The following is a 21,711-nucleotide window of genomic DNA, read 5'->3' on the forward strand; positions in this document are numbered from 1 at the left end:
TGCGCGCCGGCCTCTCGGAGGAAACTTGAGGCCAGCAGCGCGGGTGGGGCGGGGCGGGACGGGACGGCGGTGCCGAGGTGGGGCGGGGTGGGGAGGAGCAGGGACTCTTTAAACACGTGCGTCTGGAGGAGGTGGGAAGCTGCGGAAGGGTATGTGTGTACCTCGCACCTTAAGGCTGCGGCTTCCCGCTGATCTCGCAGTTACTCTGGAGTGGGTATTGTAAGGGCTGGGGATGCTGATGTTGTGTTGGTTGGGGAGACAGGAAAATCTTTTGGACCCCAGGGTCTGTCCAGTGGGTTTTCCCAGCTATGGATTTCATAATGCTTCAGGCTGCGTTTGCAGCGCATCCCTGCAAATTCTGTGTGAGCGTCTTTCCTTTGCATCCTTCACCCTCCCCCGCCGTCTGACCTTGGGATTGAGAAAGCTAGACTTGGAGGACTTTTGTGGGCTGGAGAGGCGGCAGCAATGGTTCGGTGTGTATTGGCGTTGGTCTAGTGGAAGTGTCAAAAGCTTGTGCTTTTGCAGTCAGACCCCATTCTACTGCACCTTTCCTAACCTCTGTAAATCTCGGTCTCCTTATCTGCGTAAGGGTCCACATTTAATTGCCTCTGGGTCTACATACTTTGCACTGCCAAGTACAAAATGCAAATGTGGGGCTTCTTATTTAAATATGTATGGGGGAGAGGGGTCTTCCCTGGTAGCTCAGCTGGTAAAGAATCCGGCTGCAATGCAGGAGACCTGGATTCCTGGGTTAGGAAGAAACCCTGGACAAGGGCATAGCAACCCACTCCGATGTTCTTGCCTGGAGAACCCCCATGGACAGAGGCGCCTGACGGGCTGCGGTCCATGGGGTCCCAAAGAGTCGGACACGACTGAGCGGCTAAGCACAGCACACAGACTTTCAGCATCGGAACAGCAGATTATTAAACCAAGGGTGAGGCCCGTCTGAGTACAGGACATCCTCCCCCAAGCCCTGAAACTGTGGAGGTTGCACACCTCCACAGGGACTTCAGCCCTGCCCTGTGTTATATTTTTTGCCACTTTATCTTTCACCTAAATATGTCTCCAAGTATAAAGTTTTATTAAAGAAAATTTGGAAATACAGAGATGGAAAAAAATGAAGCAAACGCTGTTTGCCACTCTCAGAGGCCACTAACACAAAAGTGGTGTGTTTCTTTCTAGCTCTATTTTTTGCTTTTTATTTTATATCAGTTATTTCTTTTAATTGTTGTGATTATGCTGCATAAATTTTTGTAACACCAGAACAATACAATAATCTCAAAGGGAAATTTGATCATTCAAATATTTTGAGACCCTTAAGGCTGATCTATTGTCTTTTGTTTCTACTGGTTCCTTCTTGTGGAATCCTAGCATCTCATCTGTCTAGTGATTTTGTCTAGTGATTTTATATTGTATGTCAGACTTTGTTTTGAAATGTTCTTTGTGGAAATTTGAGGTTTCTAAGATGATGTTATCTTTCTCCAAGGAAAATTTTATACTTCTTTTACCAAGTGTCTGAGGGAAATGAGCACTCTGAAATTACCTGGATCCAGTTTTAGGGACTGAGATTTTGTGGGCTAACCCACTAACTGTGGTCTGCGTGAAGGATGTCTTTATTTCTGGTTCACTCTTATTCAAGTGGAGCAATCATTTTAGATCCCAAGCCAAAGCAAGTGGGTTATCAAGTGCTAAACCATGGTGGTCCTTGGACTCTGACTTTTGCCCCCACCCTGCAAAGCACTAAAGCACAGCTCAGCCTGTCAGTCACCTCCTCTAGGTTAGCAAACGTCTCTAGAGAAAAACTGGCCCCAAGTGCTAGGCTGGCCTCTCTAGGTTTCCAACCACCCTCAGAACTTGGCCTCAGTAATTCCTTACTCCTTTGTTCAATCTTTGGTGCTTTTAAGAATATATATATATATATTCCTTAAGAATATATATAAGAATATAAATATATTTAATAATATAAATATATCAGAATATATATAAATTTTAAGAATATAAATATATATAAGAATATAATATATATATTTCATTAAGCTTTTAAAATTGTGTTCAGTAGGAGGATTGGTCTGAATTATCTAACCCAGCATTACCAGAATCAGAAGTCTCTACATGAAAGGAAAATTTAATTATGCTACCACTCTGACTTTCAAGTCTCCATCCATATCACAGGCCCTATTTTTCCTGCGGGTTCCCCAGCCCTGCTGTATCTCATTTATCAGTTATAAAGTGGTATCTTAGTAAAGGTGACTGCAGTGGTAGAATTTCAGAAAATAAGATCCCAGGCAGTTACTGTTATTCAACAACTATCTAGTACCCATATGTTGTGGGCATTCCTATGGACTCATAAAGTTCGCAGGCTGATTGCTGAGGCAGCACATAACTCCTCCACAAGCCAATGTCTTTACAAAAATAAAATAAAAGTGCATGTGACACAGTACAGGAAGGCAAGGAATAAAGTGATTAGGAATGAATGTTGCGTGACCAAATAAAGTGTTCTGTACCCAATTCCAATGTGAGGGGGTCCTCTCATATCACCAAGCAATCCTCAGAAACCAACTGGGCATCCTACAATTCAACTCAACTCTTAATAGCATCCGATTCCACAAGTTAAGGGCCAGTCTCACAAGCCAGTCTCCAGTTCAGATGCCAATCTCATAAGCAGATAGTTACCTCTGCTTCTGCTAACTGGCAACTGATTGGAGGCTCCAATGATCCCTTCCTTGGATTTGGTTAATTTGCTAGAGCAGTTCACAGTACTCAGGAATCCAGTTTACTTACTAGATTACCAGTTTATTACAAAGGATATTCAAGGTTATGAATGAACAGCCAGATCAAGATATACATAGAACAAGATCGGGAAGGCTCTCGAACTTAAGAACCTCTGTCACCATGGAGTCTGGTAGGCACCACCGCAGTGATGTGTTCTGGTTCAGCAACCTGAAAGCTCTTGGCCATTGCTGACAAACTCAGCCCCCATCCCCTCTCCCCTTCCCAGAAATCAGGGAGTAGGACTGATCCTACTGTCAGTAACTAATCATAGTTGATTCCCCACTCAACTCGCCCCCTTTCTTAGGAGTGTTCCAAAAGTCACATCGTTAACATAAACCAGTTGTTGTAGAAAGGAGCTTGCTATGGATAACAAGACACCATTTCACCTTTCTGGCTCTGAAATGATTTCAGGAACTGAGGACAAGAGACCAAATATTATAACAAAAGATGCTCACACTGCGCTTATCTCTCAGGATATTTCAAGGGTTTTGGGCGCAGTGAGTCAGGACAGTGGACATTTGAATGACCAAATACATATTTCTTATAAATCATAATATCCTGCCAACCTACATTGTTTAAGCTGCTGTAGATATTTGAAAAGCCAGTTACTTGATTTTTTTTTTCCCAGCCTCTGTGCAGGTAGGAGTGACCATTGTGACACAGCTTGAACCTCTGAGATACATACTTCTTTTTGCCTGAAATGCAAACCTGATGCCTAGAAATACACCAGCAATCTCGTGATCATAAGAAGGAAATCAACACATTAAGAATGGGAAAGCTAAAGAGACAGAGGGAGCAAGTACCATTGACAACATAGTTGGGCCTCCTGAAACAGGAGGAAAGCCGGCAGGACACATCCTACAAATGAATGACATAGCCCTGGAGGATACGATATAAACTGGTTAGAACCAACTAGGTCCAAGATGGCAGAAGCTTTGACTTCCAGTGGACCTTGAGTCTCTTTACAAGTTAGGTTAGCCTCCTAACCTCTTCCCAAGCTTATGTATACAGGTTGGTTTTGGTTTTCTTCCTTCTCTTATCTTGTTAATAGTAACACTTCAGTTTCTCAAGGGTGAAGACATATAACATGTCCCCACATGACTGAAGACTTGGTTCATCATGAAGCTTCTTCCAACCCTCAGCCCTATCCTGCTTCTTCCTCCCATGACCCTCCCTCTCCACCTGACCCATAAGCATCAATCAGAGAAACAGTCAAAGTTTAAAGATGTATGTCTTTGAATCCATGCGAAGCTCAGTTAAGTGGGCTGTGAGCCCCTTCTATCCCATTACCAACCCCATTCCACTGATAGGAAAATCTGACCAGACTTCATTTAGCACAGATTCAAGAGTATATCCTGAGACTTCCCTGGTGGTCCAGTGACTAAGACTCCGTGCTCCCAATGCAGGGAATCCAGGTTCAATCCCTTGTCAGGGAATTAGATCCAACATGCCACAACTAAAGATCCCTCAGTGAAGATCAAAGGTCCCCTGGGTCACAACCAAGACCCAGCCCAGACAAACAAATAAAAATTTTTGAAAGTATCTCCTTACTGGGGCTTCCCAGATAGCACTAGTGGTAAAGAATATGCCTGCCAGTGCAGCAGACATAAGAGACACAGTTTCAATCCCTGGGTCAGAAAGATCCCCAAGGGGAGAGCATAGCAGCCCACTCCCAGTATTCTTGCCTGGAGAATCCCATGGACAGAGGAGCCTGGTGGGCTACAGTCCATAGGGTCGCACAGAGTCAGACATGACTGAGTGACTCAGCTCAGCACAGCACATGTCCCCACTGTCATTTCACAGAAATGAACTCTGCACCTTTCAGGGCTGGTGTGGTATATCCAGTTACTCCTTTGCTTCCCAGCCAAACTCTGTCAGAATCCCAGAAAGCTTTGCCCATCCTCCTGTGTAAACCCCACACTCACCAGCTTCTTCCCCAGCCACTATGCAAATACTCCTCAAATCCCTACCAGACAGAGGATTTGCCCATTTAATCCACCTCACCAAGACTCTCTGTTTCTATCGCTCTGGTGAATTTGGTTATTGGAATGCCCTGAGAATTTGAATTTTTTAATGGCTTTTATTATATAATTTGGGGTTTCCCTGTTGGCTCAGTGGTAAAGAATCTGCCTGCCAATGCAGAAGACTTGGGTTCAATCCCTGGGTCAGGAAGATCCCCTGGAGAAGGAAATAGCTACCCACTCCAGTATTCTTGCTTGGGAAATCCCATGGACAGAGGAGCCCGGTGGGCTACAGTCCATGGGGTCACAAGAGTTGGACACGACTAAGCAACTAAACAACAGCAACAACAAATTATAAAATTTTCAAACATATAGAACAGCAAAGAAAAGAGCAGGTTGAATATTCAACTATGTATCACCTGGATTCAACAACTGTTAACGTCTTGCTATATGTGCTTCCAATTGTCCCAAAATTGTATTTTATAGCTGGTTTGTTCAAACAGGGATCTAAAGATTTTCCCTTCACTCCTCATCTCTCAAAGCATTATAACCTTTTGCTTGCATATAGTTTATTCACCAATCCTTTTTTTTTTTTAAGTTGAATGCCTGCTATTGACAGCTCTGCACTGAGCACAGTGACTTTGCTCACTGGTTTCCTATGTTTGTTGCTCTGCATGCCCTCAAAAATCTAAGTTAGCATTATCTAGCCTAGGAATTTGTCTACTTAATTTGCTTGGCACACATTCACACATGTGGAGAAGCTGGCTATCAATTGTAGACTCGTGACTGCTGGATGAATCCCTTCATTTTCCTTAAAATAATTTAAATCCAATTGGACCTCCCTTCTAGCTTGCAGGACTAGTAGGAAATTCACCATCAGCCTTCAGTGGGGTTCCCCCATGAGTGCGGATAGAGCTTCTGCGGGACTTACATAGCACCAAAGCACTGGGCTTTGGTTATCTGTCCAGCTGGTTCCTGCTGAGACATCCTAACTGAACTGGTCATTGGTTTTTTCACCTCTGGCCTTCTGTTCTCTCCTAGCTGGTGTGTCTGGGAGCTCCTCTGCCTGGTTTTTCCAGCCTCCCTGGGCACCACACTGCCATATCTCTGAGATCCTGCTGCTTCCATGAGTTGCTGGCATGAAGCACTATGTGGGTCACCTCCAGAACACGTACTTCTGCCCTTTCGCTGTCTGCAGGACATTGCTTCCTGCTTCCTTCTTGCTACTGCCAAAGCCGTGCTCTCTCCTCTCTCATCTTTTCTTCTCAGGGACATCTCGCAGAATCTCTCCCAAATCAGGAAGAACCCTTGACTTGACTTCAAAGACCTTCTACTTTCTGCTTTGCAACTTATTCAGCCAATATTCACTGGTATAACTAGTGATTGTGATACTCTTGAAAGATTTCTGTTCCAATTGGTAAGTAGAATGACAGTTACTGCAGCAAACAGTAAAATTAATAAATAATTAAAGATTCTAAATTAAACTCATTCATTTGGGTCAATTGTCATAGAACATCACAAGGACCATTGATAAACGGGCCTCTCAGATGCTTATTTTTCACAAAGTACACCATGCAGTTGACATCCCTGTTTATCACTATACTGGAATCATGTGGTTGCCACGGATTTTAAATAGTTGCTACTTCAGTTGTATTTGTGCGTTGTAATGTTTGTATAAGTGGTAAATGTAGTGTTTCAATATTTATAAACTCAAGAATTTATCAATAAATACCTTTTAAAACTCTCAAACAAAAAAGAGGACCAAGCATGGATACATTCATTAATGTTCCATTTAAATATCATACAACTCAATCTTCTGAGTCTGCAAAGAACAAACAATATTAATAATGAAATGTAGCCTAGAATACCTACTGTGTAGATTTCAAAATGACCTGAACATTTTTATACAGTGCAAGAATTGGTACAAGTTCACATAATACTTTTTATTTCTTTAATGCAAAATAGATTATTTTAAATTATGAGTGTCTCATCAGTGCTAGGAATATAAATATAGGATGCAAATGGTGCTCTGAGTTGACTGTTAAAAGACACTCAACAGAGTGGCAATCACATTTTGCCAAAGCTTGAGGTTCAATAAGAAGAATTGTAATTATCAATGAAATAGTCAAAAGATCAGTTTCACACTATAACATATTTGAAAGAACAAAATCTTCAAAATTTAACAATTGATTTAACATTGATTAAATGATTTAAAATATTCAGGAAGTACCTTTTAAAAAATTAACTAAGGACTTCCCTGGTGGTCCAGTGGTTAAGAATCTGCCTTGCAGTGCAGGGGATGAGGGGTTAATCCCTGGTCAGGAAACTAAGATCCTACACGCCACGGAGCAGCTAAGCCTGCACACCACAGCTACTAAGCCTCCACACTCTGGAGCCTGTGTGCCACAACTAGAGTCTGTGATGCAACGAAAGATCCCATATGATACAACTGAAACCCAAAGCAGCCAAGTAAACACATAAATATGTATATTAAAAAAAAAGGGAGAACACTAGCCAGCATGTGCTTAAGCATAATCAAGCATTTCCCAACATGAAATATTTAACAGTCATTTAAAAAAGAATAGTATCTGTATAAGAATACATTACATTCTAGATTTATGTTCCCACTTGTTGGAAAACATGTACCTACTGAAATGAGAAAACAGCTTATTTTAAAAGTTGTAAATCAAAAGAGTAAAACATTCACTTTCTATGAACCTTCAATTGTTTCATATAAAAGCATATTAAAATTTTATTTTAAAACAAGAAATTTTGTGGAGTTAGAATAATGTTTGAAATAATAACCAAACTTTATTGCCAGTGTTTAAGAAAAACAGTGTCAATAAGACACGGTTTCATGGAAACTTTTTGTTCAGACAGTACTAGTGCCTATATGTTAGGGAAAAAGTTCCTATTTCAGTCAAAATTTTAGAAATATTTCTAAATGTTTTTAATTTGACACTAAGTCATTGTATTCAATTACCCCTGGATGATGTAATGAAGGATGTAAAGTACTTAGTACTTATTTATCCTTAATACTTATTTATCTTATAAATGGAAGTTTGTACTTCTTGACCACCTAGTCTCTATTTCATTTATTTCCATTCTGATCTTTATTATTTCCTTCTTTCTACTAACTTTGAGCTTTGTTTGATTATCTTTTTCTAGTTCCTTTAGGTGTAGGGATAATTTTTTTGAGATTTTTTTGTTTATTAGTTTCCTAAGTTCGACCTGTACCACTGTAACCTTACATCTTAGAACTGCTTTTGCTGCATCTCAGATTTTGGAACATTGTGTTGGAAAACTGTTCTATATGTAGCTGTAGTTTTGCTGTGTCCATGGGAGGAGACAAGCTTAGGATCTTCTACTCTGACATCTTGATCCCACGCCCACAGAATTTAAAATTTTTATTTTCATTTTGATGTAACTTGTAAAATGGAAGTAAACATGTAGGAAAAAATTAGAGAATTAGCCTTAATAAACAATATTCTAATAGTGATAGTCACACTTTCCATGACTTTATAAGAAATGTGTTTCTGTTAAATCGATTTAATTCTACAATTAATAAAAGTAATAAAGCCTATAAAGATAAATAAAAGAAGCTTTAGAGAAACAAAGAAATATCATATACCACTTGAAACAAAACAAATTATAAATTCTAAGAAGGCTGTTCAAACATCTACATAAATTATGTAAAGTGAGTGATGACAAGAGTCAGAAGCGTAATGAATTTTTAAGTTGTTTCTATTTATTAAACGGTGTCATTCTGCCTAATGATGTTTGCAAAGCTCCATGGATTGAAAGTAATAAAAAATCAATCTGACTTTTTTTTTTTTTTCAATCTGACTTATTAAGTATGTTATTCCATGAGAACAGAGGCCTGGCCAGCCCCCGTTTCTCCCCGTACTTTTGGGGAGCCAACTTGACTCTTTCAACCCCAGACCCATGGGTTAACTGCGTCCAGCACCACATACAGCAGAGACAACACCCAGCTGAACCTAGCCCAGGGCTGAGCCGTGAGCAAAAAAGAGTGGTTATTGTTTTAAGTAACTAAGTTTGGGGGTTGGTTGTTCTGTAGTGATAGACCATTGCAAATGTTCTTTATTCACCAAGTGGCCTTTCTAATTTGGTGTCCACTGTAGATAGAACTCATGGCTTCTAGAAAGAAGTGTATAATGAAGCAAACTCCCTAATAGCTTAGGTAAGACACAACTCCAGATCTTACACCTGCATTTGCCCTGATTCCCACAGCCACCCAAGCCCCATTCCACAAGCAGGGGCACAAAGGCTCTGAGGTCTGGGCCAGGCTGGAGCTCCAGGGGTCAGTTGTCCTCAGGCTTCAGAGTACTTACCACCCTGTTTGTGTAAAGGATGTTGTTGTTGTTAAAACATATAGAAGATCTACCATTTTAACCATCTTTCGGCATTTGGTTCTGTGATATTGAGTACGTTCACATTGTATACAACCATCACCACTGTTCATCTCCAGAAATTGTTTTAACTTCCCACACTGAAACTCCACCCCCAGTGAACAATAAGGCCCCATTCTCCCTGCCCCACCCTGACAACCACCATTCTACTTTCTGTCTCTATGAATCCAATTAGTCTAGATACTTCATATAAATACAGTTTGGAAAACTCAGAAGTGGCCACAGGACTGGAAAAGGTCAGTTTTCATTCCAATCCCAAAGAAAGGCAATGCCAAAGAATGTTCAAACTACAGCACATTGCACTCATCTCACACGTTAGCAAAGTGATGCTCAAAATTCTCCAAGTCAGGCTTCAACAGTACATGAACCGTGAACTTCCAGATGTTCAAGCTGGTTTTAGAAAAGGCAGAGGAACCAGAGATCAAATTGCCAACATCCGTTGGATCATAGAAAAAGCAAGAGGGTTCCAGAAAAACATCTACTTCTGCTTTATTGACTATGCCAAAGCCTTTGACTGTGTGGATCACAACAAACTGGAAAATTCTTCAAGAGAAGGGAATACCTGACTACCTAACCCACCTCCTGAGAAATCTGTATGCAGGTCAAGAAGCAACAGTTAGAACAGGACATGGAACAACAGACTGGTTCCAAATTGGGAAAGGAGTACGCCAAAGCTGTATTTTGTCACCCTGCTTTTTTAACTTATATGCAGAGTACATCATGCAAAATGCCGGGCTGGATGAAGCAAAAGCTGGAATCACGATTGCTGGGAGAAATATCAATAACCTCAGATATGCAGATGACACCACCCTTATGGCAGAAAGTGAAGAGGAACTGAGGAGCCTCTTGATGAAAGTCAAAGAGGAGAGTGAAAAAGCTGGCTTAAAATTCAACATTCAGAAAACTAAGATCATGGTATTTGGTCCCATCACTTCATGGCAAATAGATGGGAAATTAATGGAAACAGTGATAGACTTTATTTTGGGGGGCTCCAAAATCACTGCAGATGGTGACTGCAGCCATGAAATTAAAAGACGCTTACTTCTTGGAAGGAAAGTTATGACCAACCTAGACAGCATATTAAAAAGCAGAGACATTACTTTGCCAACAAAGGTCCGTCTAGTCAAAGCTATGGTTTTTCCAGTAGTCATGTATGGATGTGAGAGTTGGACTATAAAGAAAGCTGAATGCATAAGAATTGATGCTTTTGAACTGTGGTGTTGGAGAAAACTCTTGAGAGTCCCTTGGACAGCAAGGAGATCCAACCAGTCCATCCTAAAGGAAATCAGTCCTGAATATTCATTGGAAGGACTGATGCTGAAGCTGAAACTCCAATACTTTGGCCACCTGATGCGAAGAACTGACTTATTTGAAAAGACCCTGATTCTGGGAAAGATTGAAGGCAGGAGGAGAAGGGGGCGACAGAGGATGAGATGATAGGATGGCATCACCAACTCAATGGACATGAGTTTGAGTAAGCTCTGGAAGTTGGTGATGGACAGGGAAGCCTGGCGTGCTGCAGTCCATGGGGTCGCAAAGAGTCAGACACAACTGAGCAACTGAACTGAACCACACTGTCTTATAATTCAACTTTTAAATTTGTATTTTATTGAAGTATAATTTATTGACAATGTCATGTTAGTTTCTGCTGTACAGCAAAGTGATTGAGTTATATATATTGTTACATAATAATATATATGAGTTTTATGGGTTTCTCTGCTGGCTCAGTGGTAAAGAATCGCCTGCAATGCAGGAGACCTGGGTTTGATCCAGGGCCAGGAAGATCCCCTGCAGAAGGGAATGGCAACCCACTCCAGTATTCTTGCCCAGAAAATTCCATGGATACAGGAGCCTGGTGGGCTACAGTCCATGGTGTCACAAAGAGTTGGACACAACTGAGTGATTAATACACACACATGAGTTTTATATATATGTGTGTGTATGTATATGTATATATATAATTCAACTCTTTACATGTTGAATATCCATCTCCCTCTCTAAACTGGGACATCTTTGACATAAAGATTTTCTTTATGTCAAAGATTCAAAGACTTTCTTCTTTGAATCACCATTATCCCTCCCAGTGTCTGGCATATAATAGATGTCTAGTTAGGGTTCGAGAAATGGATGTGTATGTGTATGGATGGATAGGTGGGTGGATGGACTGATGCAAGTATCACTGTCACTAGTAGAGTAGTTGACTTTAAGTCTGCCCACTGATGACATGCAGATGGATCATGTCTATTTCCTACTTATTTGCCTAAGAGCACTTACCAGTTCAATTGTCCCCCAAAACGGGGCACAATCCATGCCCGTAAGAATCTAACAGAGCCATCTATGACTTTGATAAGAACCCTAACAGAGAAGTGCAGATACTTATAGAGACACCTAGCACGAGGCTTCGGGCATAGAGCATGTTCAATAGGAGTATTTTTCAGTGAATTGAATCAGACGACAAACTAGTCAGGAAGCTTTGAGCTTCAATTTCCACTTTGAAGCTATGTGACTTTAGGCAAATTAATTTATCTCACCACGCCCTGCAGATGTGTTTTGGTTCTGACAAGAACACCAGGTATAAGCCAGCTTGGCCTGCGCAGACAGGACCCAGCCTTTCACAGAAGCCACATTTTCACCAAAAAATGGTGGGGAGAAGGACAGAGGGGGACCAGGGAGGGCCTGGAACCACAGAATTGGTTCCAGAGAGTCCTTGGGTTAGGGAAGCAGAGGAATGGGAAGCAGCTTCCCACTTATGTTCTGAACTCACCGAAATGTCATCTTCCTGCCAACGCGGCCTTCTGTGGAAATTGTGATTTTGCTATTATTAGCTCTGTTAAACAGGCACTGTAAACAGATTGCAAACAATGAGCCTTTGTCAGAAACACCCCGTTCTGTTCTTGGCCCTGGCTCCTTTCACACCTGGAGATACAATATCTATTTTAACAATACTGCTTAAGAGGCAGCTGTGATGTCAGGGGAAATTGTCTTACTCAGAAACTGAAGAGATTTCAGGAGGAGGTTAATGGTACATGTTGGAGTCTGCCTTTATCCTCGTAAAGCACAAAAGTGGATGCTGCCACAGACAGGGCCAGCGTTACTACTAACATGGAAACTATGTGTTGCCATTCCTGTGTTTCCATTTGCTAATTCAGATAGATTTGAGGGCCTGAGTGTTTCCATCAGATGTGAAATATCTTCCCATGCTTCCCACATGCTATGAGCCGGCGTGCTGTCTTTAATAACAATTTCAGGCATTCCGCAGAAAATCTGAGGCTACTAAGTTTAGCCCCACAGCTAATGAGTCTGTAACTCACAAGATTAATGTTAGATCTAATTTTATGGAGTCTGAATATCGCTGTCATGATTTCCCTTCCTTTCTTCAACGTGCTCTGAGAGTCCCAGCTCTTCTCTTTGAAACTTTCCACACCTCTGTGCTCTATTGGAACTTTCATTTTTATTGATTAAAGCTGTGAGTCACTTATTCCATTTTGTCGATTCTTATAAGGATATCTGAAACCATTACAAAGATCAGAGTGTTTGTAAACATACACGCACACACCATCATGCATGTACTTGGAATGAAGTTCTTTCACTTTTGGACAAAATAAGTCCTTGAAGCGTCATCTGAATGAGCACCACATGTGACAATGACCCCAGCAGATAACAACAGCAACTGTTTATATGTTCTGTGAAAGTATTGATATTCTTTGAAAATATTCTGATATTCTGATATCTGATATTCTGTGAAAGTATTGATAAATAGTGGTTATTAATAATCAATGCTGGGGGAGTGGGATGAATTGGGAGATGGGGATTGACATATATACACTACTATGTACAAAATAGATAACTGATGAGAACCTACTGTATAGTACAAGGAGCTCAGTGCTCTGTGGTAACTAAATGGGAGGGAAATTCAAAACAGAGGGGTGCCAGATCCTGAGCAAGTACTTGCCATGTACTCTCTCCTCTCATTCCCACACTCTATGATGTGAGTGTTTATCATCTCCATGTTATCAATGAGAAAATTGAGACTCAGAGAGGTCAGGCCCTTCCCTGAGGTCACACAGCAGACAGCAGGGTCTGCTAGGATCCACGTCCAGCTCTTACTCTAAAGCCCGCTCACTAAACCTCAGAGGTAGAGGCTGAGGGACGTGGACCTCCTGGATAGAGATTGAGGAAACCTGGCAGCTCAGCCTCTGAGAGTAAAAATGGGCTGTTGTACAGTTCAGGGCCAGGGATCCTCAAAAACAGAAGAGCTCCAGCTGGGACTGCACCAACTTTCATGTCCTGGCGTGCACGGCAGGGAGCAGATGCCAGGACAGTTGGGCCTGATTTGCCTATGGTCTCTCCTGATCCTCTGGAACAGGCCTCCAAGAAAGCCATCTGCCCCGGTGAGACCAGTCTCCTCCCACATGCCATCTGGAAGGCCCAGAGGTACAGAGAAGTTAGGTAACTTTACCAATGACACGCAGCTAGTAAGTGGAAGAGCTGGGATTCAAACCCAGGCAACCTGAGCGCAGAGCTGGTTTCCAAACCCTGCACTTCAAAAAAAGGCCTGGACTAACTGCCTCAGATTAGCGCAGGTCATAAATGACTTCACAGTTCAGAGTGGGCGGTGGCTGGGAGAGAGGGGAAAGTAGGTGGAGCGTTGATCCTTTAGCCACACCTGGAAGAGAAGGGAGGCGGGATTTATGGAGGTGATGGAGTGGAGGATGCCAACCTGTGTGCTATTTCATTAATCACTGAGCAGATTAGCTTGGCTATGAGTTTATTAATAGAGGAGTGAGGGGGGAAGCCTAATTAGAAAAGTAGGTTTGGTTGCCTTGTGTGCCAAGCTGGATTAAATAAAAATAAGTTCAAGAGAAGTTAGAGTCTACCTTTTCCAAGTGCCTCCCACATCAAGTTTCTGTACAAACAACTCTAGAAGAGGAGCTGTTTCTGCACAAGACCCCTGTAAATGTTACAGGGAAATGTAATGCATAAATGAAGCCCCAGAAGTCCCTAGATGCTCTGGAAATCGCCATCACAAATTCAGCCAGTACCCACCACCAGGGAGGAGAGATGGAGGGGGAGAGCCAAAGCCATGGAAAGGAAGATTCTGCGGCATAAGTACACCCTCCCGTTGAAGATTAAGATGGACAGGACTCCCCTGATAGTCCAGTGGTTAAGACTTTGGACTTCCAATGCAGTGGGCAACAGGTTCAATCCCTAGTCAGGGAATTAAGATCCTATATGCCATTTGGTGCAGCCAAAAGATAAAATTTTTTTTTAATTTTTTAATTTTTAAAAGATGGAAGCAGTTACCTGGAGAGGGGAGGAAGTTATAGAGGTAAAACAACCCCAAAGAACAGGTAACCTCAAACTCTTTCAAATGGCCAATTGTAGTATTTAGGCTTCCATTATTTTCCCATTTGTTTAATAAACATTTATTCATGGTCTACCGTCTGCCAAGTACTGTGTTGGCATTTAAGAGCGAATATGCTGATATACTGGTAATTCTCAAACTTCCAAGCAAAAGAATAAGATTTCACTGGCAAGCCTCCATTTGGAGTTGCCTGAAACCACTCCTCAACTCCTGTCCGCCCCCAGTGCTACACTGAGGTGTGGAGGTGAGATGGGAAGAGACTTAAAGAACTCCCCATGGAGCTCCCTGCAGGAATTAATAATCAGCCACCTGTTTCTCTGGCTAAGCCATGAAAAAAAAACACCATGGGAAAAGAATAAAAGCAAAATATACCAACACAGTATAATCTAAACAGAAGTACATTGGTTTGATTAGTTGGGGTGGTCATGCCCTGCTAAGCTAAGAAAAAACATAGTGTGGACCTTGGAATGCCGGGTCAGCGCAAGTTCAGAACGCTGCTTGTGCACACACCAAGATATTTTCCCAAAGCATATGCCAGTCTATGACCTCCAGCTGGGTGATACCCCTTGTACAAGAAAATAACAAAGATAGTTCAAAGTAACCAATAAAATGGGAGGCATGACCAGGGACACAGGAGGCTGATTTTATCATAGCACAACAGATGTACTTTCTGCATGCCAAGACATTAAATAAAAGTGATGTGGCTCCGAGGAACAGGGCTCTTGATCCAAGAGGTCTTGAGTCCCCCGTCCCATCTTGAAAACTTTAATTCTGTCTCTAGTTTCTTTTTCCCAAACTGTGCGTTGACCACTTTCAATCCCTACCTGCCGTGCTGGCCTCAGGAGCTCTCTAACACAGGCCGAGGAGTCCTTCCCTGGGGCTGGGCAGCTGTGTGTGTATTCTGGGTTAAAAATCTTCTCTCGTCCCTGAAACTTGAGTGTGGCATAGAAATACGTTAAGCTATAGAGCAGCCATCAGAGATAGGTGTCCAACTGTTGGCAAAAAAAAAAAAAAAAATCCAAAAGCAATCCTGGCCAAACCCTCCAAGAGTCAGCTTCGAAAAGGGGGCAGCCTGCAGTTCATGGGACAAAAATCACTTTTGCCTGCACATTGAATAGTGCATAACTCATTTTCATTTAACCCCATCTCCTCTAAGGAGACTAAACCGTTATTTTGATTCAGAATGTAGTGTAGACTTATAATAATGATGATCTGCTATACCTTCAAAGTGCCCCTGAACAAGATATGAGCACAGAGATGCTAGGAATTCAGTGACCCTCTGTGGCAGAGCCTGTGAAGAGCAATGCGCTGAGTTTCCGTCCCTGAGAATCATTCCATTATTCTAATGTCCAGGCAAAGGTGAGGCAAAAACAGATCCAAACTCAGGAAAGGAAGTTTGGGCATTTTCAAGTTTTCTAACAGCAATGATTGTGCTCACTCAGCCACTTTCATCACCAGAGCTCAGCCTTTTTAATCAATTCCCACAGAGATCTGGAAAACTGATACACAGAATGATTCCATGTAAAATGTCTACCCAAAAAAAGGGGGGGGAGGCGGTGTCAGGAAGAAGCTAGTGACTTGGCCCAAGGCTTAATGTTAAACCGGCTTCAGAATCAAGAACAGAAGTTTCTAGGATCAGCATTTACTCTCCCAGTAAGATCCACAACCTGAGAATCTGGCCAATAAAATTCAAAATCTTTCAACACTCAGAATCAGCAGCATCAAGTCAGGGCTAAGAAATAAGTAAGTGTTGCCTAGTGCTGCCAGCAAAATAAAGAAAGTGTAAAAATCTAGTTAATTACTCAGGACATGTTGGCAGACACCTCTGCTTGTCAAATTCCTGGTTGTCTGTGTGGTTATTTACATCCGCATTAATTTGCACTTGCGGAAGTTTTAAATACTTCTTAAGTAGCAGCAAAGATATTACCAGAAACTGTGCGGTTTTGGAAAAATTCCTCTCCTCCATTCCTGATTTATTCACAGGTATAGGACATGTTGCCATAGAGCCATGACTCTTGAGCTTGGAGAGATCTTAAATGGATCTCACACTCGGACATCACAGCTAAAGCCACTGCCATCCTTCTGGCTCTGCCTGGACCATGAACTTGATCCCCAGACTTCTACTCTTGCAGTGCACAGTTCCAATGCAAAGGCTCTAAGAAAATCTAGACACTCATTAAAATTTGAAAAAAAAAAATGGGTGAAGGTGATCAGGGGTTAAAACTTACAGTCATAAGACAAATCAGTTCTGGTGATGCAGTATACGGCATGGTGACTATAGATAACAATACTGTATATACAAAATTTGCCAATATATATGTTAAAAGTTTTCATCATAATAAAAAAATTTATAACAAGGTGAGGTTGACTGATATTAACTAGACTTACTGTGGTGATCATTTCATAACATATACAAATATCAAATTGTGATGCTATACATCTAGAACTAATACAATGTCAATTACATCTCCATAAAACTAGAAAAATAATTAAAAACTAAAACTTTGACAAAAACATATTGAGGTGCTCGCTTCGGCAGCACATATACTAAAATTGGAACGATACAGAGAAGATTAGCATGGCCCCTGCGCAAGGATGACACGCAAATTCGTGAAGCGTTCCATATTTTTTACACAAAAAAGAAAAAGAAAAAAAAAACATATTGAGGGAAAATTTTTTTAAATATCATTTTGAATTTTTTCATTCATTCAACAAATGTTTCCTGAGGACATATTTTGTGTCATATTGTACCATTAGGTCTTGGGGACACATAGTCAAAGATTTATCACATCACCTCTGCCTACAAGGAGTTCACAGTTCAGTGAAGGAAACAAACACTGAGAGAAAAACAATGGAATAGGTGTTTAGAGTGGAGTGGGAGTGAAGTTGACATTTACATACTAAAGCTCAAATATGCAGAAACTAGAAATATGTTTTCTATAATCAGTCTTACCTTGAGCTCAATCCCCAGTGACAATACACATACACAAATCTTAAATTTTTCAGTAAGAGATAACTCAGGCCCAGGGGCTTCCCTGGTCGTCCAGGGTTAAGACTCCATGCTTCTGCTGCAGGGGGCTTGGGTTCAGTCCCTGGTTGGGGAATGAAGATCGTGCATGCTGCATAGTGCAATCAAAAAAATAACAAGAATAAACAAAAACTTCAGGTTCTTCTAGGTTAAAAACATCACTTTCAGGTAAAGATTCACTCACTTTCCAAGTTCAAATTCCCTTTCAGTTCTCTTCTCCTTTCCAAAGGAGCTCTGGTCTAGCCACACACTCAATTCCTTCTCATCATGGCACCAGGTGCAGCGGGAAACTTCCTAACCTGTTGGCATCCAGCCGCCGGTCCTCTACTGAGGTGTTTCTGGTCTCCTCTGGACACCCATTTCCTACCCCAGTGTCCACTGCTGTGACTGACCTCTCTCAGTGTTCTAGGTTGCAGTGCTCCCCACTAGGGCTGAAGTCCTGAGTCTCTGGCCCTCCTCTCTGGCCTCCCTTATCCCATCCCTGACTCTTCTCTATCTTCAGCTCCTTCAGCCTGTCTATATTCCCACTCAGGCCCATGTAAACGCCAAGTCTCATAACCCACACACCTTGGCTGCTCTCATAAGCCACACTGCCCCATGGCTCTGCATGGCAGTCAATTCCTAGGGCTGCCAGAAATCTGGAATCAAGGCCATGGCCCTCTGAAGTCCCTGCAGGAGGAGTCTTCCATGCCCCTTCCAGTTTCTAGTAGATCTCAGTGTCCCTTGGCTTTCAGCAACAACACTCAATCTCTGCCTTGACCTTCACATGGCCTTCTTCCCTGTGTCCTTCTCTGTCTTCTCTTCTTATAAAAACACCAGTTATCAGATACAGTGCTCCTAAGAGAGTTGCAGTCTCCCAGGGAAGCAGACAGAGTATTTGTTCTAATGTTCCCAGAGTCCCCAGATCACCTGGTAATTACTCAATTCCCTTTAGAGCTTTGAGGTCCAGATCTAGAGCCCACTTGGGAGAACCAGATCATCCCCATGTAAACTTCCCTCTCTGTCTACTGTTTTCATTTACATTTACACTATACTCTGAATGCTACTGCCACTTCTGATCACCAAATGCAAGGTCAGGGATAGGGAGGGTGGGAGGATTTCCACACATCAAGCAGTTCTGCAGAATACTGTCAAATGCTTTTTCTGCAGCTGTTAAGATGATCATTATGAGTTTTAAGCCTTCATTTCATCCTTCTGCAGACACTAGCTGGGTGTCCTACAATTCAAGTCAATTCTGACACTATTTACCTGAAGATCGTGTCAGATTCCGAAAGTTGAAGGCTCAGTCCCACAGCCTTCCCCATTTCAGATGGGGAAGTCTAGATGTAAGTCTAGATTGTTACCTGTGCTTCTGATCAATAGGCTAGTTCATAGGCATGGTTGATTAAATCAGTAGTCACTGATAATCAAAGTCTCTCTGCCCTCCCCAAGGTAGGTGGTAGGACTGAAAGTTCTAACCCTCTAATCACATGGTTAGCTCCCTGCCAACCAGCCCTCACCCCTAGATTACCAGGAGGCTTTCCAAAAGTCACCTTATTAATCTAAACTCAGCTGTGGTTCAAAGGAGCTTGTAGAGACTCCCTGATGATCCGGTGGCTGAGACTCCACACTCCCAATGCTGGGGGCCGGGATTCAATCCCTGGTCAGGGAACTGGATCCCACATGCTGCAATTAAAGATCTTCCATGCTGCAACCAAGACCCGGTGCAGCCAGATAAATAAATACTTTTTAAATAAATAAAGGAGCTTGTAGTGAATAAAAAGACATTTATTTCATCCTTATATCTCTGAAGCCATTTCAGGAACCAAGGGCAAAACATGCAAATATGTATGTGTGTATATATTATAACATAAGATGTTCTCATTGCTTGTATTGCTTAGGAAATTTCAAGTGTTTGAGGAGCTATGAGCCAGAAAATGTGGACAAAGGCCAGATACATGTCTTTTATTGTAAGTTATAATATCAACTGCCCCATTTCTCCCCTTTCCACCCTCCCCAGGTACTGGGGAGCAGGGTAGGGGAGAGGGGAGTCTCTTTTTTTCTATAAGGTGAGGATTTTCTTACCTCTTATCCTGAGGTCCCTCTATATTCATAGTAAAAAAAGTCCACAATCTGCAGAGGTTCAGAATGGCTCCCTCCTATTAAGCAAAGGGCAAATGTGAGTCTCTAACCCTTTCAGCAAAATCTAGCCTTCAAGACTACTGCCTGGCTATAGATTCAAAAACTCTGATATGAAATTTAGAACTGAACCATGATCCTCTGTCATAGGCTATCCCTGCCTGCCCCCCCTCCACCGCCTCTCTTGAGATGTTGATTCAGTGTATGTGCAGCTACAGGAAAGCTGAGAGAGAACTGCATTTTGATTTAATATAATTAATATACTACCCAACACATCTACTGTATGGGCTATGGCAGCACATATATGATCCCCTGAAGGAACTGTGTCTTATCCATCTTTATTCACAACATCAGCATCATGCCTGCCACATGGTAGATGCTCATTATGTATGTGTTGAATGACTATGGGGTTCTGGAAGGCTTCGTGATAGAGGCAACGTTGAGTCAGGCCTTGAAAAATAGCTGAGTAGGATTTGACCAAGGGACATGGGCAGGAGTGCCATGACAAAGGGCAAAAGAACAGAGGCATAAGAGAGAGCGCCAGCTTCAGGGATGGTGAGGAGTCTGGCATGACTGGTGGGTGGTGGCAGGTGAGACTGGAAAGCTCAGCTGAAGCAACTTCTAAAGGACTTGAGTGATATGCCGCCCACCGAGTTGAGATTTTAGTGGGAAGGAAATGGTGGTGCGGGCTGAGAGCAGAGGGTGCTGCAGCATTATTCACATGAATTGTCAACTGAAGAAGTGGACAACGTAAGAGCCGTGAGTTAAGATTTATTTAAGGCCTAATGAAGACTATAGCCCGGGAGACAGACTCTCAGATGGCTCTGAGAAACAGCCCCAGTGAGGTAGGAGGAGGCCAGTGTATATGTGATTTTGGTGATGGGAGTTGCATTCAGTCAAGCACACATTTTGGCAGAAGGTTGCTGCTAGCCACCAGGAGCAGATGTCTCCATTAATTGTTTTAGTGCTTTCCTAGATATGAGGAGATGCAAGAATTTGTGTTCATAAAATCTTCTTCTGAAAATATAACCATCTGAAGTCCTATTCTGCCAGTTTTTCCTAGAGCACAGAGTGCCTCATTTCTGATCTACACTCTGAACTCCTTTCAGTGGGTGTTGAAGGTCAACAGCTGCAGTGGCTAGCGACTTCATTCTTGTGGAACCAGGTGGAGAGTTTGACAACTTTTCATTGACAGAATTAATGCTTTGTTGGTCTATAACAGATTACGGGAGACGCCAGTAGGCCTGGGGGTTCTTCCTGACCCACTGAGACTGATGTTAGCAGATGCAGCTGTGTTGTTCCCACTCCTAATTAAGTCCCATGGTCTTATCATCATAGACTTAACGCTGGGTCAACCCACACTGACATTTCTGAGATTCTCATAAGGCTGAAGGAAACACCATGCAGGCAACTAGACCACAAATTAGAAATATTTCAAAGAAACACATTCAACCACTTTTTTCAAAAGAGTCAGTGCAAATCAAACTGCTGAATCATGTAGCCAGATACATGCATATGTATCTCAAATGATAAATACTATTCATCAAATTCAAGTGTTGCAGTTCTGTTGACTACAATGTGAATATTTTTACCAGTCTTTGTTCTATGACCAAAAGGATCAGCTTCCCAAAAAGGAAGGATCTACATCAGCGCTTTTTCTCTGCCTTTTAATGAAACATTGTTTGCTCTTGACAGGAAGGATTTGTGATAAAACCAGTGGTTTTTCCCTCTAGCCCCCAAACAAGACTTAAATTCAATTTGTTTAAGATCAAGAAGTACCTTACTATCTTAAATATCACCAGGCATAACATTATCTCTGAATTTCCCACTATTCTAAGGATGTCCAAGGACAAATAATCATACAGAGTTTATGGGGATTGTGAGCCTCTATACGAAATAAACCTGAGACTTTTTTCCTCAATGTCTTTTCTCTGTATATTTTAACTCTCTTTTAAAGAAGACAATGGGACAAAAAATGAAGCTGGAAATTATTATAATAAAATGTTTTTGAAACACTGAGTGATGTAAGCAATAAGT

The 21,711-nt window shown here is 42.0% G+C and overlaps 1 non-coding gene across 1 annotated transcript; it reads left to right on the forward strand.

The window, feature by feature from the left end:
- The first annotated feature begins 17,051 nt into the window (after positions 1–17,051).
- Positions 17,052–17,158, forward strand: LOC122452685. The gene has a single exon (XR_006272833.1). It is a non-coding gene; the product is annotated as a U6 spliceosomal RNA (small nuclear RNA).
- The last annotated feature ends 4,553 nt before the right edge of the window (positions 17,159–21,711 follow it).

The sequence above is a fragment of the Cervus canadensis genome, chromosome 13, assembly GCF_019320065.1.
Source record: "Cervus canadensis isolate Bull #8, Minnesota chromosome 13, ASM1932006v1, whole genome shotgun sequence".
Classification (NCBI taxonomy): domain Eukaryota; kingdom Metazoa; phylum Chordata; class Mammalia; order Artiodactyla; family Cervidae; genus Cervus; species Cervus canadensis.